Genomic DNA, 14,643 nt, shown 5'->3' on the forward strand with positions numbered 1-14,643 from the left:
AAAGCTAACCCAAATGCACTAAGTGATTAGAAACCTAAGGCTTAACTACCCAAATGCACTAAGTGATTAGAAACCTAAGGCTTAACCGCGACTAACAATTACAAGAAAAAAGAACACTTTATTAATGCACAATACAATTACAATATGACACGCACTTCTCTATTACACACACACACCAAAAATGAAAACTCCTACCCTTATTTATAAAGTTTAATGGCCACTGGATTGTTAACACATGTCAACATCCTTACCATATTAATATTACAAATATCTAATAACTAGAATGTTCATATATAATATCTAGCCTTCTAGATAATATCCTATATATATATATATATATTTTTTTAATTTTTAATTTATTATTTGGTTTAAATCATTTTTTGGGCTTGTCTATATTAAGGCTTGAATTTTTTTTTTATCTAAGTTAGATCATGAACTAAGTAATTGTTCTCGCATCAAGACCGGAATTTTTTTTGTGTTCAAGTTAGACCTTGAATTAGTTGAATTTAGTAATGTCATTATAAAAATGTAAAAAGAAACTTGTAAAGAAAACTATTTAAATATTTTAAAATTTATTAAAAATTATGCACATACAAATAATATTTGTAAATTGCCAAGTTATTATGCTAAGATAACCTATAAAATGGATTATGGCACGAGAGATGATTAACAAGAACATTAAAGCAAATCCCATAAACAACTTGATCAACCACAAAATAGAAATCTTGCTTCCAAAATGATCATTTTATTTTAAGTGACATGTCAATGATATATTATATTTGTTTATGAATAAATGATAGATAAATGTCAGCTCAAAAGCAATCATATTTCGATATTGAATTTGTCTAAATTGATTACTGAACGACTAATCAAAGAAAATGGTAGATAATCACATAATTAATTAAAAAAATATTATTAATAATATGTTTTTTAACCAAAAAATAACAATTTTTTTTATAAAAATATAATTTATTGATTAATTAATAAAAAAATCTCAGTGTGATCCAAGAAGATATTTAGAACCGACAAGAGAAAAGAAAAAAAACAGATGTGGTGTTGTTGATTTACTTGTCAGTTCGATTGTTTTTGATTCATCATCTGATCCGAGTTAAAATTTCCAGATCTGTACAAGATGATCAACAGCAACAATGGGGATTTGTTACATATGCTATGATGGACCTCTAACAGCTTGAGAGCATGACAATTTCACGCGAACGAATTTCCCTTGTTACTCGATGATAACTGGGTGAACTCTATGTCGGATAAAGGCAAAATAATGTAACCGTCAAGATGTTTCAGATAAGTTCCTTTGCTTCTTTTCTGGCTTCAGCTAACATAGAGTTCACCTGGTTATCGTCGGGTAACAATGGAGGTTGTTTAACTTTAAACAATAATCGCGTGGTTCAAATGTCACTCTTTCATGCTGTTTAAGGTACTTTATAGGCTGATCTAATCTCAAAGACATTAATCAAGAATTTCAAGGGTGAGTTAAAGGACACTTCTTTAGCGGAAGCTGAGACAAAGCAGAGATTGCTCGAAAACACCCGAAGTTCGAACAATTCGATCAACAATAATAGAAGATATGTCAGTGTGATCTAAATCTCAATTCAACTTTCTAACCTAGCTTATGCAGGTACTTTATGCAAACCAGGGTTATCATTGATATGCAGGTATTATGATTAAACTGTCATTTCTCATGCACAGACCTGTTTTTGGACTTAAGAAAGAAGTTGTTAAGCCATTTTCAGCTATGGTACTTTTATTTGGTTGTTAGTTTTGAATACCTATTCATGTATGTTAAATTTTTTTGTAGTTTTCTTAACGTATTTAGTTTTGAATACAATACTTTGCTTAGTCAAGCATAAAGTGTGTTAACCTCTAGATATACCTATATGTATTGCATTGAACATCAACTGCCTTTAGTAGCTTTTGGGGACTTGGATTTCAAAACATGGATTTGGGTTGTCAAGCTTTATGACAAAACACGTAAATATAGCATTTATGATTATTTCACGAATAATAATCAGATTCTATTGGCACTGTGGCCACTGAAGCATCTCGTGACTTTGTAAGCGAAATCTTTCGGCATTTTGATTGTCACCTATGTAAAAGACACTCCTAGTTTCTTGAATTTATCTTGAATTAAGCAGTTGTGTGGACATTGAATTAGAGGGGTTGAATTGATTTTGAGTCAGATTAACTTGAGTGTTAAAAATTTTGATTTATTTTTATTTGAATTTGAGTTTTCATATCACCTTATTTTTTATATTATAATATTATTATGTACATTTTATTATTGGAAATTAATTTACTGTAGCCAGCAATTGTCGATGATCTTTTTGTATTTGATAGTTATCTTCAGATGTTTTTTCTATCCACAATATTGAAAACTAAAGCTTTAAAACATTAAACTCTTTATCACTCAGTACTATTTCAAATGGCAAGACGAGCCATGTGTGCCAAATCAACAAAGGTGAACCAGTCAAATTACAGGTTCTGGATTTGATCGGCTAATCTTGATCCAATCAGACCTGCAAGTCTTGTACAATTCCAGGTAATTTCAATTTTCAAGTGGCTCAACCAGCATTTCACCATTTTGCATAATTGTGTGTTCACATACAAATATAAAAAAATACTAAATTTAGTATAGAATTAGTAAGCAAATGTACTAGTAATTAAGCAAGAACATGAAAGCCCAAACACAAAAAAATATGCAAAAATGGAATTGGAATATGTTCAAGTTGATACTCCATTAATGGTTTTTACAAGCTACGCTGCAAGAAAGCATTGAAATCTAAGCCCCTGCGAAAAAAATCTAAAGCTCGTATAATGTACCGGTCGTTGATTAGATGAAAATTCTAGATTCCGACATGGTTGCAACTCGAAGGAACTTACTTTGTCTTGTCACTCACGCTTTTTTCGCGTTGTCTTTGAGTCTGTATGCTGTCTGAATACTGGAGTTTAGTTATGATGCCGGATAAGCATGATCAATACGAAAGAACTAGCACAGCCAGAAACAATAAGCTCGCCATCCAGAGCTGTAGAAAGACATTTTTGCCTTTAAACTCGAGCAGGTAAACCCATTACAACCAGTGGGTTTGAGCTCCCATCCACAAAAAAATGCAACATAGACCTTTCCATTTAAGCTTCATATTGCTCCATGGCAAAATAAGAGGCAAGAGACAAAAGAACCATACAAAGTACTGCGCTGTGATTACCTGTTCTTCGAGAAGTAAATTGACAATGAATACACGAATGCAGATTCCAAACAACAAACGAAGCTAGGGAAGCTAAATTCACATGCCTTATTGAATGCTACGAATGCCACTGTCTGTACAAAGAAGCAGAACACCGGATCCTTTGCTAAGTAAAAAATGAGTACTAGCTGCAGTATAAACTGAGACAAAAAGGAAATGAACTTTTCCAGAATCGAAAGATGGCGTTCTTAGTTGAGATAGATATGGTAGAAATAGATGGAAAAATTATGTCTTGGATCCATGAAAGTAAGATGATAGAGCAATACCTCGAGGAAAAATTCCCATCTGTATACCCTGAAGAAAGAACCGGTGCAAAAGAGGATAACAGTCCCGGAAACAAGACCAAACAAAATCCTTGACCTCGTGAATACGCTTTTCAATACATTAAGCACAACACTTTTATCAGTCACTTCTGAATTAATTTGACGAGGCTTCCCTTGATCAGAAATCCAATCACTAAGCAACGGTTTCACTCCGGATTGAAAAAAGCGTGGATTGAGAAAAAGGGTAATGGGAAGCACATAGATTATAGGATAAATTCTGAAGTGAAGAATAAGACCGTACCAAAGCGCAGCTTGTACTACATTACCCACCAAGAAAAAAGAAGGAAATCAATAAAGCAGACCAATATACAGCCAACTCGTCTTAACGTAGTGCTCAATCATCAACAATCAAACATAAAACTCACATCAGATATAGAGAACCAACATGTAAAAGAACTATCGAAATAAAAGCTTTCCTATTGAATACCCCAACTCGTAACTTTCTCAATCGAAATCAAGCAGGCAGTCCAATATAATTGTTATCTCAGTATATTCTTCCCACAAGTGAAATTACAGAGCAGGTTACCTTAGAGTCGGTAAAATGAGCAAATTAGCCCATCATAATGCAATCCAGGGTATAGTACAGAGGGGTTTTGTAGTACTTTTACCCATTAGAGACACATAATTCAAATAAAGATATATCTTTTTGAAACACCAAACTTCTCAAAAGTGCAGCTTATGCAATTAAGACTCTCCCTTAGAAGGCCAATGCTCTAATTACATCCAAATTTTATAACATTCTTCGAACAACTAAGGGGCTGCTAAGCTTTTTAAGTCGGTTTATTTGGCATGATAAAATGGTTCGAAGCTTGAAGCTCCACAAGTCCCGAATATAGCTATCCCAACATACTAACAAGCTAATCGAGAAGAACCAAGAAAGGTAAAGTCTTTTACCAAAAGCAAAATATACCATTAGTAAGACAAATAATAGTCCACAAAATCATGGCACAAACAATAGGTTCACAGTTTCCTCGAGTTCCAATTGTGAAGGTAAATGGGTTGAAAAGCCATATCAACATGGAATAAGTGCATAGATTATCAGGCACCTTACGTTGCTTCAATATGATAAGAATAGACAACCCAACAAACTAATCTGCAAATTAAGAATAAAAAATGAACAAAAAAACATGGGTTTTAGCTGAAACTTAAATCTAAAAAAGGGAAAAAATCAAAAGTGAAAATTAATCAAAATACCTGACGCTGAGAAGAGAAATTTGCCACAAGAATGAGAAAGAAAAGAATTGGGGGTTAATAATAATAAAAAAAAAAGCAAGTAAAGGTGAATAACGGTAAGTGGTTCTTTTATAAGGAGAATGACCGGAAGCCATTAAAGAAGCAGCACCGGAGAAAACAAGGTAATCTACATCCGTATATCGAACTTCCATATGGGTGTCTTGCCATTCACCGAACAAAATTAAACCCACGCGGAAAATGGCTGATATTAGGAGAACCAAACGGGGTTTAAGTGAAATCATGGCTGAAAATGGGAAATTTGAGGGAAACAAAATTAGACCCAAATCAAAGTGAAAAAAGGAAAAGAATAAAAAAAAGGTTAATTGGGGAGAAAACTAGTTATGAATTATGGAGATGTAAGAAAAAAAAAGTTTTAATAATCTAATAAATTTAGAAAACCTTGAATCTCATATAATATTCATCTTTCTCAGCATTAATATTATCTAATATAGTGTTTATTAAGTTTTTAATAATGTACTAGTTCTGTTCTTAGAACTAAGACAAACTGAAATTTGATTAAGATGATGAAAAAGGTTTTAAGTTGTAAATAAACCCTAGAAATGCAATTACATGGATCAAAGATTGTATAAGCTGAATAGGAACACCTATATCAAATTGGATTTCGTTAAGCTTTGATGATATAATCAATGCTCTTAATATAAAAATGAATTGACTGATCGACGGTAGTGAATTGGTCCACTCTTAAAATGTAAAATTATTATTTAGTTTTTTAAGATTTTTAAAACAATTTAAAATTATAAAATTTTAATTTATTCCTTTAAAAAAATTATAAAAAATTAAAATTTTATTCGATATTTCTTAAAAATTATTTTGATTGTACCATTGTTGATCCAATTGATTGAACCAAGATCAAATAAAAGGATTGAAGTGATTGAATAAAAAATTATTCACAGTAAAATTCAAAATTTGAAATAGGAGTTAATTGTTGAACAAATTGAATCAGTTTAGTAAAAAAATTATTTTATAAATTTTTAATTAATTATTCAATATCTTTGATTATTGCAAGAGGAAGAAAGTGAAATAGTGATTGGAAGGAGATGAAAATTCAGATATGTAGACCACCAAACAGTATAATATAATATGATAAAAATAATGTTGATTGGGAGAAATCGTCCTACCATGGACTTCTATATTTTCGCGTCCGAATGTTGTTCTTGATTCAACTTTAGCAATGTTTTCTCGCGATGGGCGCATGCATATTCAACTTAAACCATATTAATTTTCTCTATCCAATACGGTTGATATGAACTAAAATACTCGTCCTAAAAAATTTGTAATGACTTAGGGTGCATTTATTTCGCAATAAAATAATTTTTAGAAAATATTTTTACAAGAAAATATTCTTTAAAACACCGATAAATCTCTTCTTTCATTTTGAAAAACATTTTACCGATTTTATTTTTGTAAGATATTTTTCTTTCTCATAAGTCTCATAGAGTGACTAAACAATCTTTCTCCCTTCTTCTCTGTCTGTTAGCCTCCGACTCTCCTCCTCATGAGGTTGTTTTTTTATTTATTTATTTTGGCAACATGGGGAACTTCTTCTCTAATTGGGATATTAAAGAACTTCAACAAATTGCATTATTAGAGAGAAACAAAGGAAGGTATATCACATTCTTTAAACCATGCTTGTATGTCAGTCATGGATGATTGAATTGAGTGTTTTACTTCTATTATTGAATTATTATCGTTTCCTGATTCTCTTGCTATAATCAAATAAATAGTTGCTATTTTAGTTTATACAATAAGTTGCCTGCTCACTCATTGTCATGGTGTCTTTAAAAATTATTTATTTCATTCTTCTGAATATTCAATGATTTAATTATCTCTCTTCTTCACAAAGTTTACAATTTAAATGTTTAACAAGTAAAAGTTCCCATTTGAAACTATTAACCATCCTTGGTAGGGGAAATGTTTTTGAAAGACTGTAACAGAGCTCCAAATTACAGGACTTCTTCAAATGCCCGTGAAAATATGGTTGGATTGTGCCTAAAGGGTATGTTGGAAAAAATATAATTTTTGAAAACTTTGGGGCATATTCTCGATTGGTAAAGGTGGAGGGTTGAATCATAAAATTATGGTTTTATATTCTACTCCATGAGACCTTTAGAACGATATACCATATGCTCGAAACGAATGAGTGATAAATGAGAAATTGATACTCAAATTAAGCCATTTGTGAATATTTGTTGAGGAAAAGAAAAGTTTAGATCCCACATTGGTTAAATACCAAGTGTGAGATATGTATATATATGAGAATCCACTTGATGATTATTAAAAGACTAAGCTTAAAACCTTATCCTACACAGACAAGGTTTAAGAGGAGGAGTCAATCCTAGAGTCAAAAGTTTTAGAATTTTAAATTGGAGGTCCTTATATGACAAATAAACCATTTAGAGTAGTTAGTATATAAAAATGATTATTCATCATTGGAAATTTAATAAATTCATTAAGGTTAATTTTGGATATAAAAATGATTATTCATCATTGGAAATTTAATAAATCCATTAAGGTTAATTTTGGAAAGTTAATAAAATAAAGATGATAAATAAATTAAATAATCTATTTTCATCATCTTTTCATCAAAAACACGTGGAAACCCTAGCCATGGAAATTGAGTTCAAGCAAGCTTATTTTGCTTAATTAGATAAGTATTTTAGTTCTGTTTTTAATGATTTTTATGTTTTTGAGATCGTAATAGCTTAATCTAACTATCTTGGGGATTAATTTGCAAAACCGTTAAAGTACCCGTATCCGTTGCCAGAATAGAGTACGAGGCATTATCGAGAAGCACGAAACACTTACAGATAATTTAAATACATTTTCATAACAATTTGTTTCGATTTCATACTATTTCATATTTAAGCTTTATTCACTAAAGCAAATAGCACACATGAGGTACATAATTCCATAATTATGAATGAACACATTTATCAAACATATTCCATGTTTTTATATATATCATAGTTTCATATGTCCATGTATCAATTACCATCACCTCCTCGTATTTCAGACAAATACGTGTAACAATTCATAAATATGCAATTCATTAACTCTTCCTACCAATCACGATTTAAATTGCCAAATCACTTATTGAGCCCAACTTCAATGTTCACTAAAATCTATCATATAAATTTTGATGTACGTATTCATCAATAAATTCCATGTACAGATATCATCATCTCATATTTCCACATACATTTGCTTTCCACATTTATGAATTCAAATAGCATATACAAGACATACCAATGTATTTCAAGTACGTTTTCATGATATTTCATTTCGAACTCAGATTATTTCATACTAGAAGTTTTCTCATTAACTCATTTGGAATACCAATTCATACGGATAATACACTCAAGGCGTAGAAATATATATCACAAATGAATTCATCCATCAACCAAGTTTTATGCTCATGTCTCATCAACTTGTATTTCCTTATGTCACATAATTTCATGTAATACTTACCAAACTTCTACAAATTAGTGAACATCTTACAGAATTGAGTACTTCGTTTTCTCGATACCATAGTTCAACTATGGTCTTACACATCTTCACATAATGATGCCATAGCCTAGCTATGGTCTTACACATATTCATATATCGATACCATAGCCCAGTTATGGTCTTACACGTAATCACATATCACATATCGATGCCATAGCCCAGCTATGGTCTTACACGAATCACATATCTCACTAATGCCATATCCCAGATATGGTCTTATACAGTAGCATATATCACACCGATGCCATATCCCAGATATGGTCTTATACGGAAATCACTTGTCACTTGTCACTTGTAGCCAAAGCTACCACTATTCACTGATCAGGTAGCCGGTGCTACCATTTTTCACTGATCAGGTAGCTGGAGCTACCACTTTTCACTGATTAGGTAGTTGGAGTTACCACTTTTCACTGATCAGGTAGCAGAAGCTACCACTTTTCACTGATCAGGTAACTAAAGCTACCACTTTTCACTGATCAGGTAGCTGAAGCTACCACTTTTCACTTGTCATTTGTCATTGATCAGATAAGTGTAGCCGAAGCTATCACTTATCACTTTCATTTGTCCTTGATCAGATAAGTGTAGCTGAAGCTGTCACTTATCACTTGTTGCCATGGTCCAACCATGGTCTTTTCCTTCAATTCATCTTGTCACTGAACTGAAATGCTCAATTTGATCATTTATTCAATTTTCATGCTTTTACATTATTCACGATTTTATCATCAATACATATGAAATAACTCATCATGAAATTCATAAAATTAACGAATAATCACTAAAATTTAGCCATATAAACTCACAAGTTCAATTTTTGTATTATAACGATAATCATAATTTCATAATAAATATTCCAAATAAAACATTATATCATTTCTAATCCAACACTCATTGATTATAATCGGGCATGTGATCAATTTATACACGAGTCATTCATATATATGTATATTTTTCCTCCTCCTCCTCTCCATCCACATCCTTAGTATAAACAACATACTTGTAGGTAACATTATCCATAATTTTCACTATCTACTTATGTGAATATTCAAGTTGTCCATCAGTGTCATAGTCACTAAATTATTTTTATATAAAGCTACGAAACTCCAAATTAAGATCCGCTAATTTTCTCTGAAACTATATTCACATATCTTATTACCATAAAATTTTTATAATTTTTGGTTGGGCCAATTAATACAGTCTATTCATTGAAGTCTCCCCTATTTTGCTGTCTGACAGTTCCAACCCTTCTTCACTAAAAATTAATTATCTCCTCGTACAGAATTCGAATGATGTTCCTGTTTATTTCTCTTGAAAATAGACTCATTCAGGATTCTAAACATATAAATTTAAGCCCCTAATTATTTTTTTTCCAATTTTTGATGATTTTACAAATTCAGAACAGGGGAACCCGAAATCATTCTGACCTTGTCTCACAAAATTTATCATATCTCATGATTTACAATTCCATTGCTTAAATTATTTCTTCTATAAGAAACTAGACTTAATAAGATTTAATTTTATATTTTATTCATCTTCTAATTCTATTTCTACAATTTTTGGTGATTTTTCAAAGTTAGACTACTGCTGCTATCCAAAACAATTTTAGTGCAAAATGTTGATTTCCATTTTGCCCCAAATTTCACAATGCATACAATTCAGTCCTTACTCAATTAACCCCTCCATTAAGATAATTTTCTCAATTAATACTTTTCCTAGACATTATAAGTTATTTCATAACTATTTAAATTCATAATTTTCATATAAAACTCTAACTTCACACTCTTTTACAATTAGGTCCCAAACATTCACTTTCTATTCAATTCTTTCAATAAAATCAGCATATAAATAATTTAAGGCTCTAATTCCATGCCAAATCATCATATACTTCCAGCACATATTCATAGAAACTTTCAATTTCTTTCATAGAATCAAAAACTAATGAATTCAACAAGTGGACCTAGTTGTAAAAGCCACAAAAACATAAAAATTTCAAGGAGAAAGCAAGAATTAAACTTACATGAAGCTAGAGTATGAAAACCAGCTTGAACCTTCCTCAATGGTTGTTTTTCAGCTGATGAATATGAAGAGAAAATGAAGAGAATTCTAGATATTCCAATTTGGTCCCATTTTTATTTAGTTAATTTTGGCAATTTTCCAATTTTCCAATTTTGCCCTTAATTCACCAATTTCCTGATTTTTCTCAGCTATTGCCGTCCAAAATATCTCCTATGGGCTTATTTTTAGTTTAGGTCATTCCTCATTTGAAAATTGAGCTATTTAATCCTTTTAGCAACTTTTACACCTTTTTCAATTTAGTCCTTTTTATTTAATTAACCACCAAAATGTTAAAATTTTCTGACAAAATCTTAATACTACTTCACTAACACTCTATAAATATTTCTAAAAATATTTATGGCTTAGTTTATGAAGTCGAGGTCTCGATACCTCATTCTCGACCCAATTTACATAATTAATTCTTTTAAATCACCAAATTCACTAATTCAAAAATACTTCTATATTCACATTTGACTTATAGGTATTAATTTATTAAATTTTCAACTCAATCGTCGGATTTAGTGATCTCAAATCAATAATCCCGACACCATTGAAAATTAGGCTGTTACAGTATTAGGGTTTTTCCATAGATAAGTATAATTGAATTTATTCCCTCCACGTCAATATGAGACTTCGAAAAACTTTTTAGAGAAATAGACAATCCCTCCCTCCACCCTAATGACAAACCCCTTATTGTCTCTTCTGCGTCCACATCAATCCCATAATCAAAACCACACTACTGTCTAATTTGTTCCATACGTTTCCCACTAACCTTTGTTTCCATAAGAAACAATATTTGAGGTCAAATGTGTCTCAACTTATTTTTTAGACGTCTGGTAGTCCGTGGCTACCCTAAACCACGAACATTCCAATTGAAGATTTTCATTGCGCTTGGTCGGCCTGCTTAGAAGCGGCTGTCGATATTTCATTCCCTATTCTCAACTCCAATAACCCCTTATTTTTAGCAAAACCACCCAGTTCTATTTAGAACTATTGCCTCTTCTTCCCGTCAATAACTTCCACAAACATATCTTCCAACTCAGATCCCTCTCCCCTTTCCTCAAATTGCCCCACCCCATATTCAATCTTTTTATCCATGAATTTCTTTATATGTCGAACAAAGCCCCCTCTTTAACCATAATACCCTCCAAACCCTTTCCTTCTTTATGATTAATTCGATTGGTTCTGTCATCACCAAAACTCCTCTCCCTTCTATCCCCATCGACTTCTATTCTTGCCCACCTATCAGCCTCAAACTCCTCCTACAACAATTTACTTATCAACGGCCCTCCCCTCCTTGGCGCAGCTCGCAAAGATAGATCCCAGCCAAGCGACACCTCCTAATTCCCCAATGTTAATCGAACCAGACAAAAGCTCTCCCCATTACCCAGATGGCCACATAAAAATAGAACAACGACAATTTTTCATATTGAAACAATGTATATGTGAATTTATCTTGCTCAACTATGATTTATTTTTTTCCTCCTTATCAAGAGAAGAATATCAAGCACAACCCTAACCTGCATAAATTTGCTTAACCCCTTCGTTACCAACGACAAATCATACTCCAAAAATCTCCCAACAAAATCCCCGAATTGTCGTGCCATCCCCTCCATCAGAAATCCAATCGGTAAATTGTGAGTCTATACCCAGAAAATAGTAGACCTATGGAACTTGAATTGGATCCTCACCCCTTGTCAACCTATGGAACACAAAGAGATGTCTGTTAATGAACCATGACATACCATCCATAACCTGCTTCAAATCGATCTCACTATAAAATCGAAATAAAATATACTTTTCTTCAATCTCCACGATGGACACCCCAATCAGTGGATGCCACAAATTAGCCAGAATATTCCTTAAAGATAGAAAATTAACAATATTGTCCGTAAGAACTCGTCCTACCAGGCACAATCCATACTTTTCATCAACAACAATATCATCCCCTACCACCATCATAGGATCTTCCTCCTCATCCATAATATTAAGATTAGCAAAACCCTCATCAACCATATTGAGATTAGCCATTACGTACCCACAAACTAAATATCAAATCTCCACAAATGACAAAATGCTAACCAACAAAGAAACCCTAATCAAAACTCGTGTAACAAGACAAACAGAGAAAACAAAAACCGTGCTACTAGGCAGACTTGATTAGTTTCTTTACTTTTTAAAATGTGTAGTTTGAACATTGAGACTAACCTTCTTTTTTTTTCTTTTTTAATTCTATCAAATAGTTTGAGATAACATATTTTTTAAACATATGATAAGATGGTATACAATTTAATATTTTTTTACATATAGAAAATAAAAGGAAAATGTATAATATTTGTCCAATTGTACAAAAAGAAATATTGAAATGCATATGTAATACCACCACATGTTAAAAAAATCATATAGAATGCACAAAAAAAAATAGCTTTAGGACTGAAAATACATGTTTCAAAAAGTAGTGGAACTAGAAATTAATAAATCATGTAGAGCGATTAAACCCATAAAAAAAATAATAATAAAGGGAGTTTTCATACAGTTTTACCATTGACAATTTGTGTTCCATCTTCTCGGATTTTAAAACAAAAGCAAATCCATTTATAATTTATTTACGGAGGAAAAAAAAATTTCATAATTTCACTTAATATAGATTCCATGTAAAAGTTCTGCAATTAATTCACTTTAATCAAATTTAGTTTTTATATTTTTCAAATTGGTCAAATTCGGTCTTTATACTTTTTTAATTTTGATCCAAACAATAGAAGTTATGTACTATGCGTATAGTTGTAAATTTAGTACATAATCTCCAATTGAATCATTTTAAGTCTCTATACTTATTTTCAATTTTCAATTTTAGTTTTAATGCTAATGGCAGTCGTTAATTCATTAGCTGGATTTTAAAATTACTCATCAAATTTTGGAAGTAACATAATTTAATGAATTTTGCAATTATCATTGGTGAGTATTAAGATTTTAAAATTTGAAAATACAAATAAATTTGGTTTGATTTGTAATTTAATTGTAAGTGTAGATTAACTTTGATTGATTTTACATCATACAATATTTAACAAGCAAATTTCAAGTTCCAAACTACTTTAATGTACTTAAAAAAATTGATGACAAAAATTTTAAAATTTAAAATGAAACCTTATCAATAAAAAGGAGAGATTGTATGGTTATCATATTATTTGTGAAATATCGATAACATTTTATTCAACATAAAAATGAACTTAACAATCCCAACGTTTAGTGTGATATCATGTCTTCGATATAATTTTAAGGGTTTAAATTATTTTTTAATAATTTTTAATTTTTATAATTTATTAGAATTTTATATTTTTTATAAGTTTTCATAAATTTTAAATAATTTTATAATTTATTATATTTATTATTGTTTTATAATATTTATAAGTTTTTATTATTTTTAAATTTTTACAATTTTTATAAGTTTATATCAATTTTAATTTTTTAATATTTATTATTTTTATAAGTTTTTATAAAATTTTAAATTTTATTATATTTATTAATTTTATTAAAAAATTATAAATTTTTTATATTTTTATTATGTTCATAAGTTTTATTATTTTATTATAATTTTTGTAAGTCTATATCAATTTTAATATTTTTTTAAATATTTTTTATTTTTGATATTCTTTTATAATTTTCCCTTTCTTATAAATTTTAATTGTTTTATGATAAAATATTATATTAAACAAGAAGTTGTTAGGTGTTATTATCTGATTGATTCGTCAATTTATTTTAACAGATTATATGGTTAATCACAGGATTCTATTAATAAATAGGCTTAATTGATTATTTTAAATAATAATAAAAGTTAAATTGAATGCAATTTTAATATAAAAATTTATTTTTATTTTTGCGCAAACTTTTAAGATTTTTTTTTGGCATATAACGTCATCATTATTACAAAAGCAACAGCAAACGAAACAAAAAAACAATCTCACCTGTTTTCTGTCTTCTGAATTTATAAGGTTAAATTTTGATATCAGTTCCTGTACTTTATAAAAGTTGAGGATTTAGTCACTATATTTTAATTTGATTAAATTTAGTCTGTGTATTTTTTGAATTGGTAAATTTTAGTCTCTTTACTTTTTTAATTTTAAAATTTTAGTCCTGATTTTAACAATAGTAATTAAATTCATTCAGTTAAATTTAATTATTAATCCCTTACTATGCATTCAATTGTAGATTTAGTAGATATTCTACAATTAGATTATTTTAAGTGTCTATTC

At 30.3% G+C, this 14,643-nt stretch overlaps 1 pseudogene; it reads right to left on the bottom strand.

Moving 5' to 3' along the window:
- Nucleotides 1-2,625: 2,625 nt before the first annotated feature.
- LOC107936760 (GPI mannosyltransferase 1-like) lies at nt 2,626-5,228 on the bottom strand (annotated as a pseudogene).
- Between the last annotated feature and the right edge of the window lie 9,415 nt (nt 5,229-14,643).

The sequence above is a fragment of the Gossypium hirsutum genome, chromosome A11 (assembly GCF_007990345.1).
Source record: "Gossypium hirsutum isolate 1008001.06 chromosome A11, Gossypium_hirsutum_v2.1, whole genome shotgun sequence".
In the NCBI taxonomy this organism is placed as follows: Eukaryota; Viridiplantae; Streptophyta; class Magnoliopsida; order Malvales; family Malvaceae; genus Gossypium; species Gossypium hirsutum.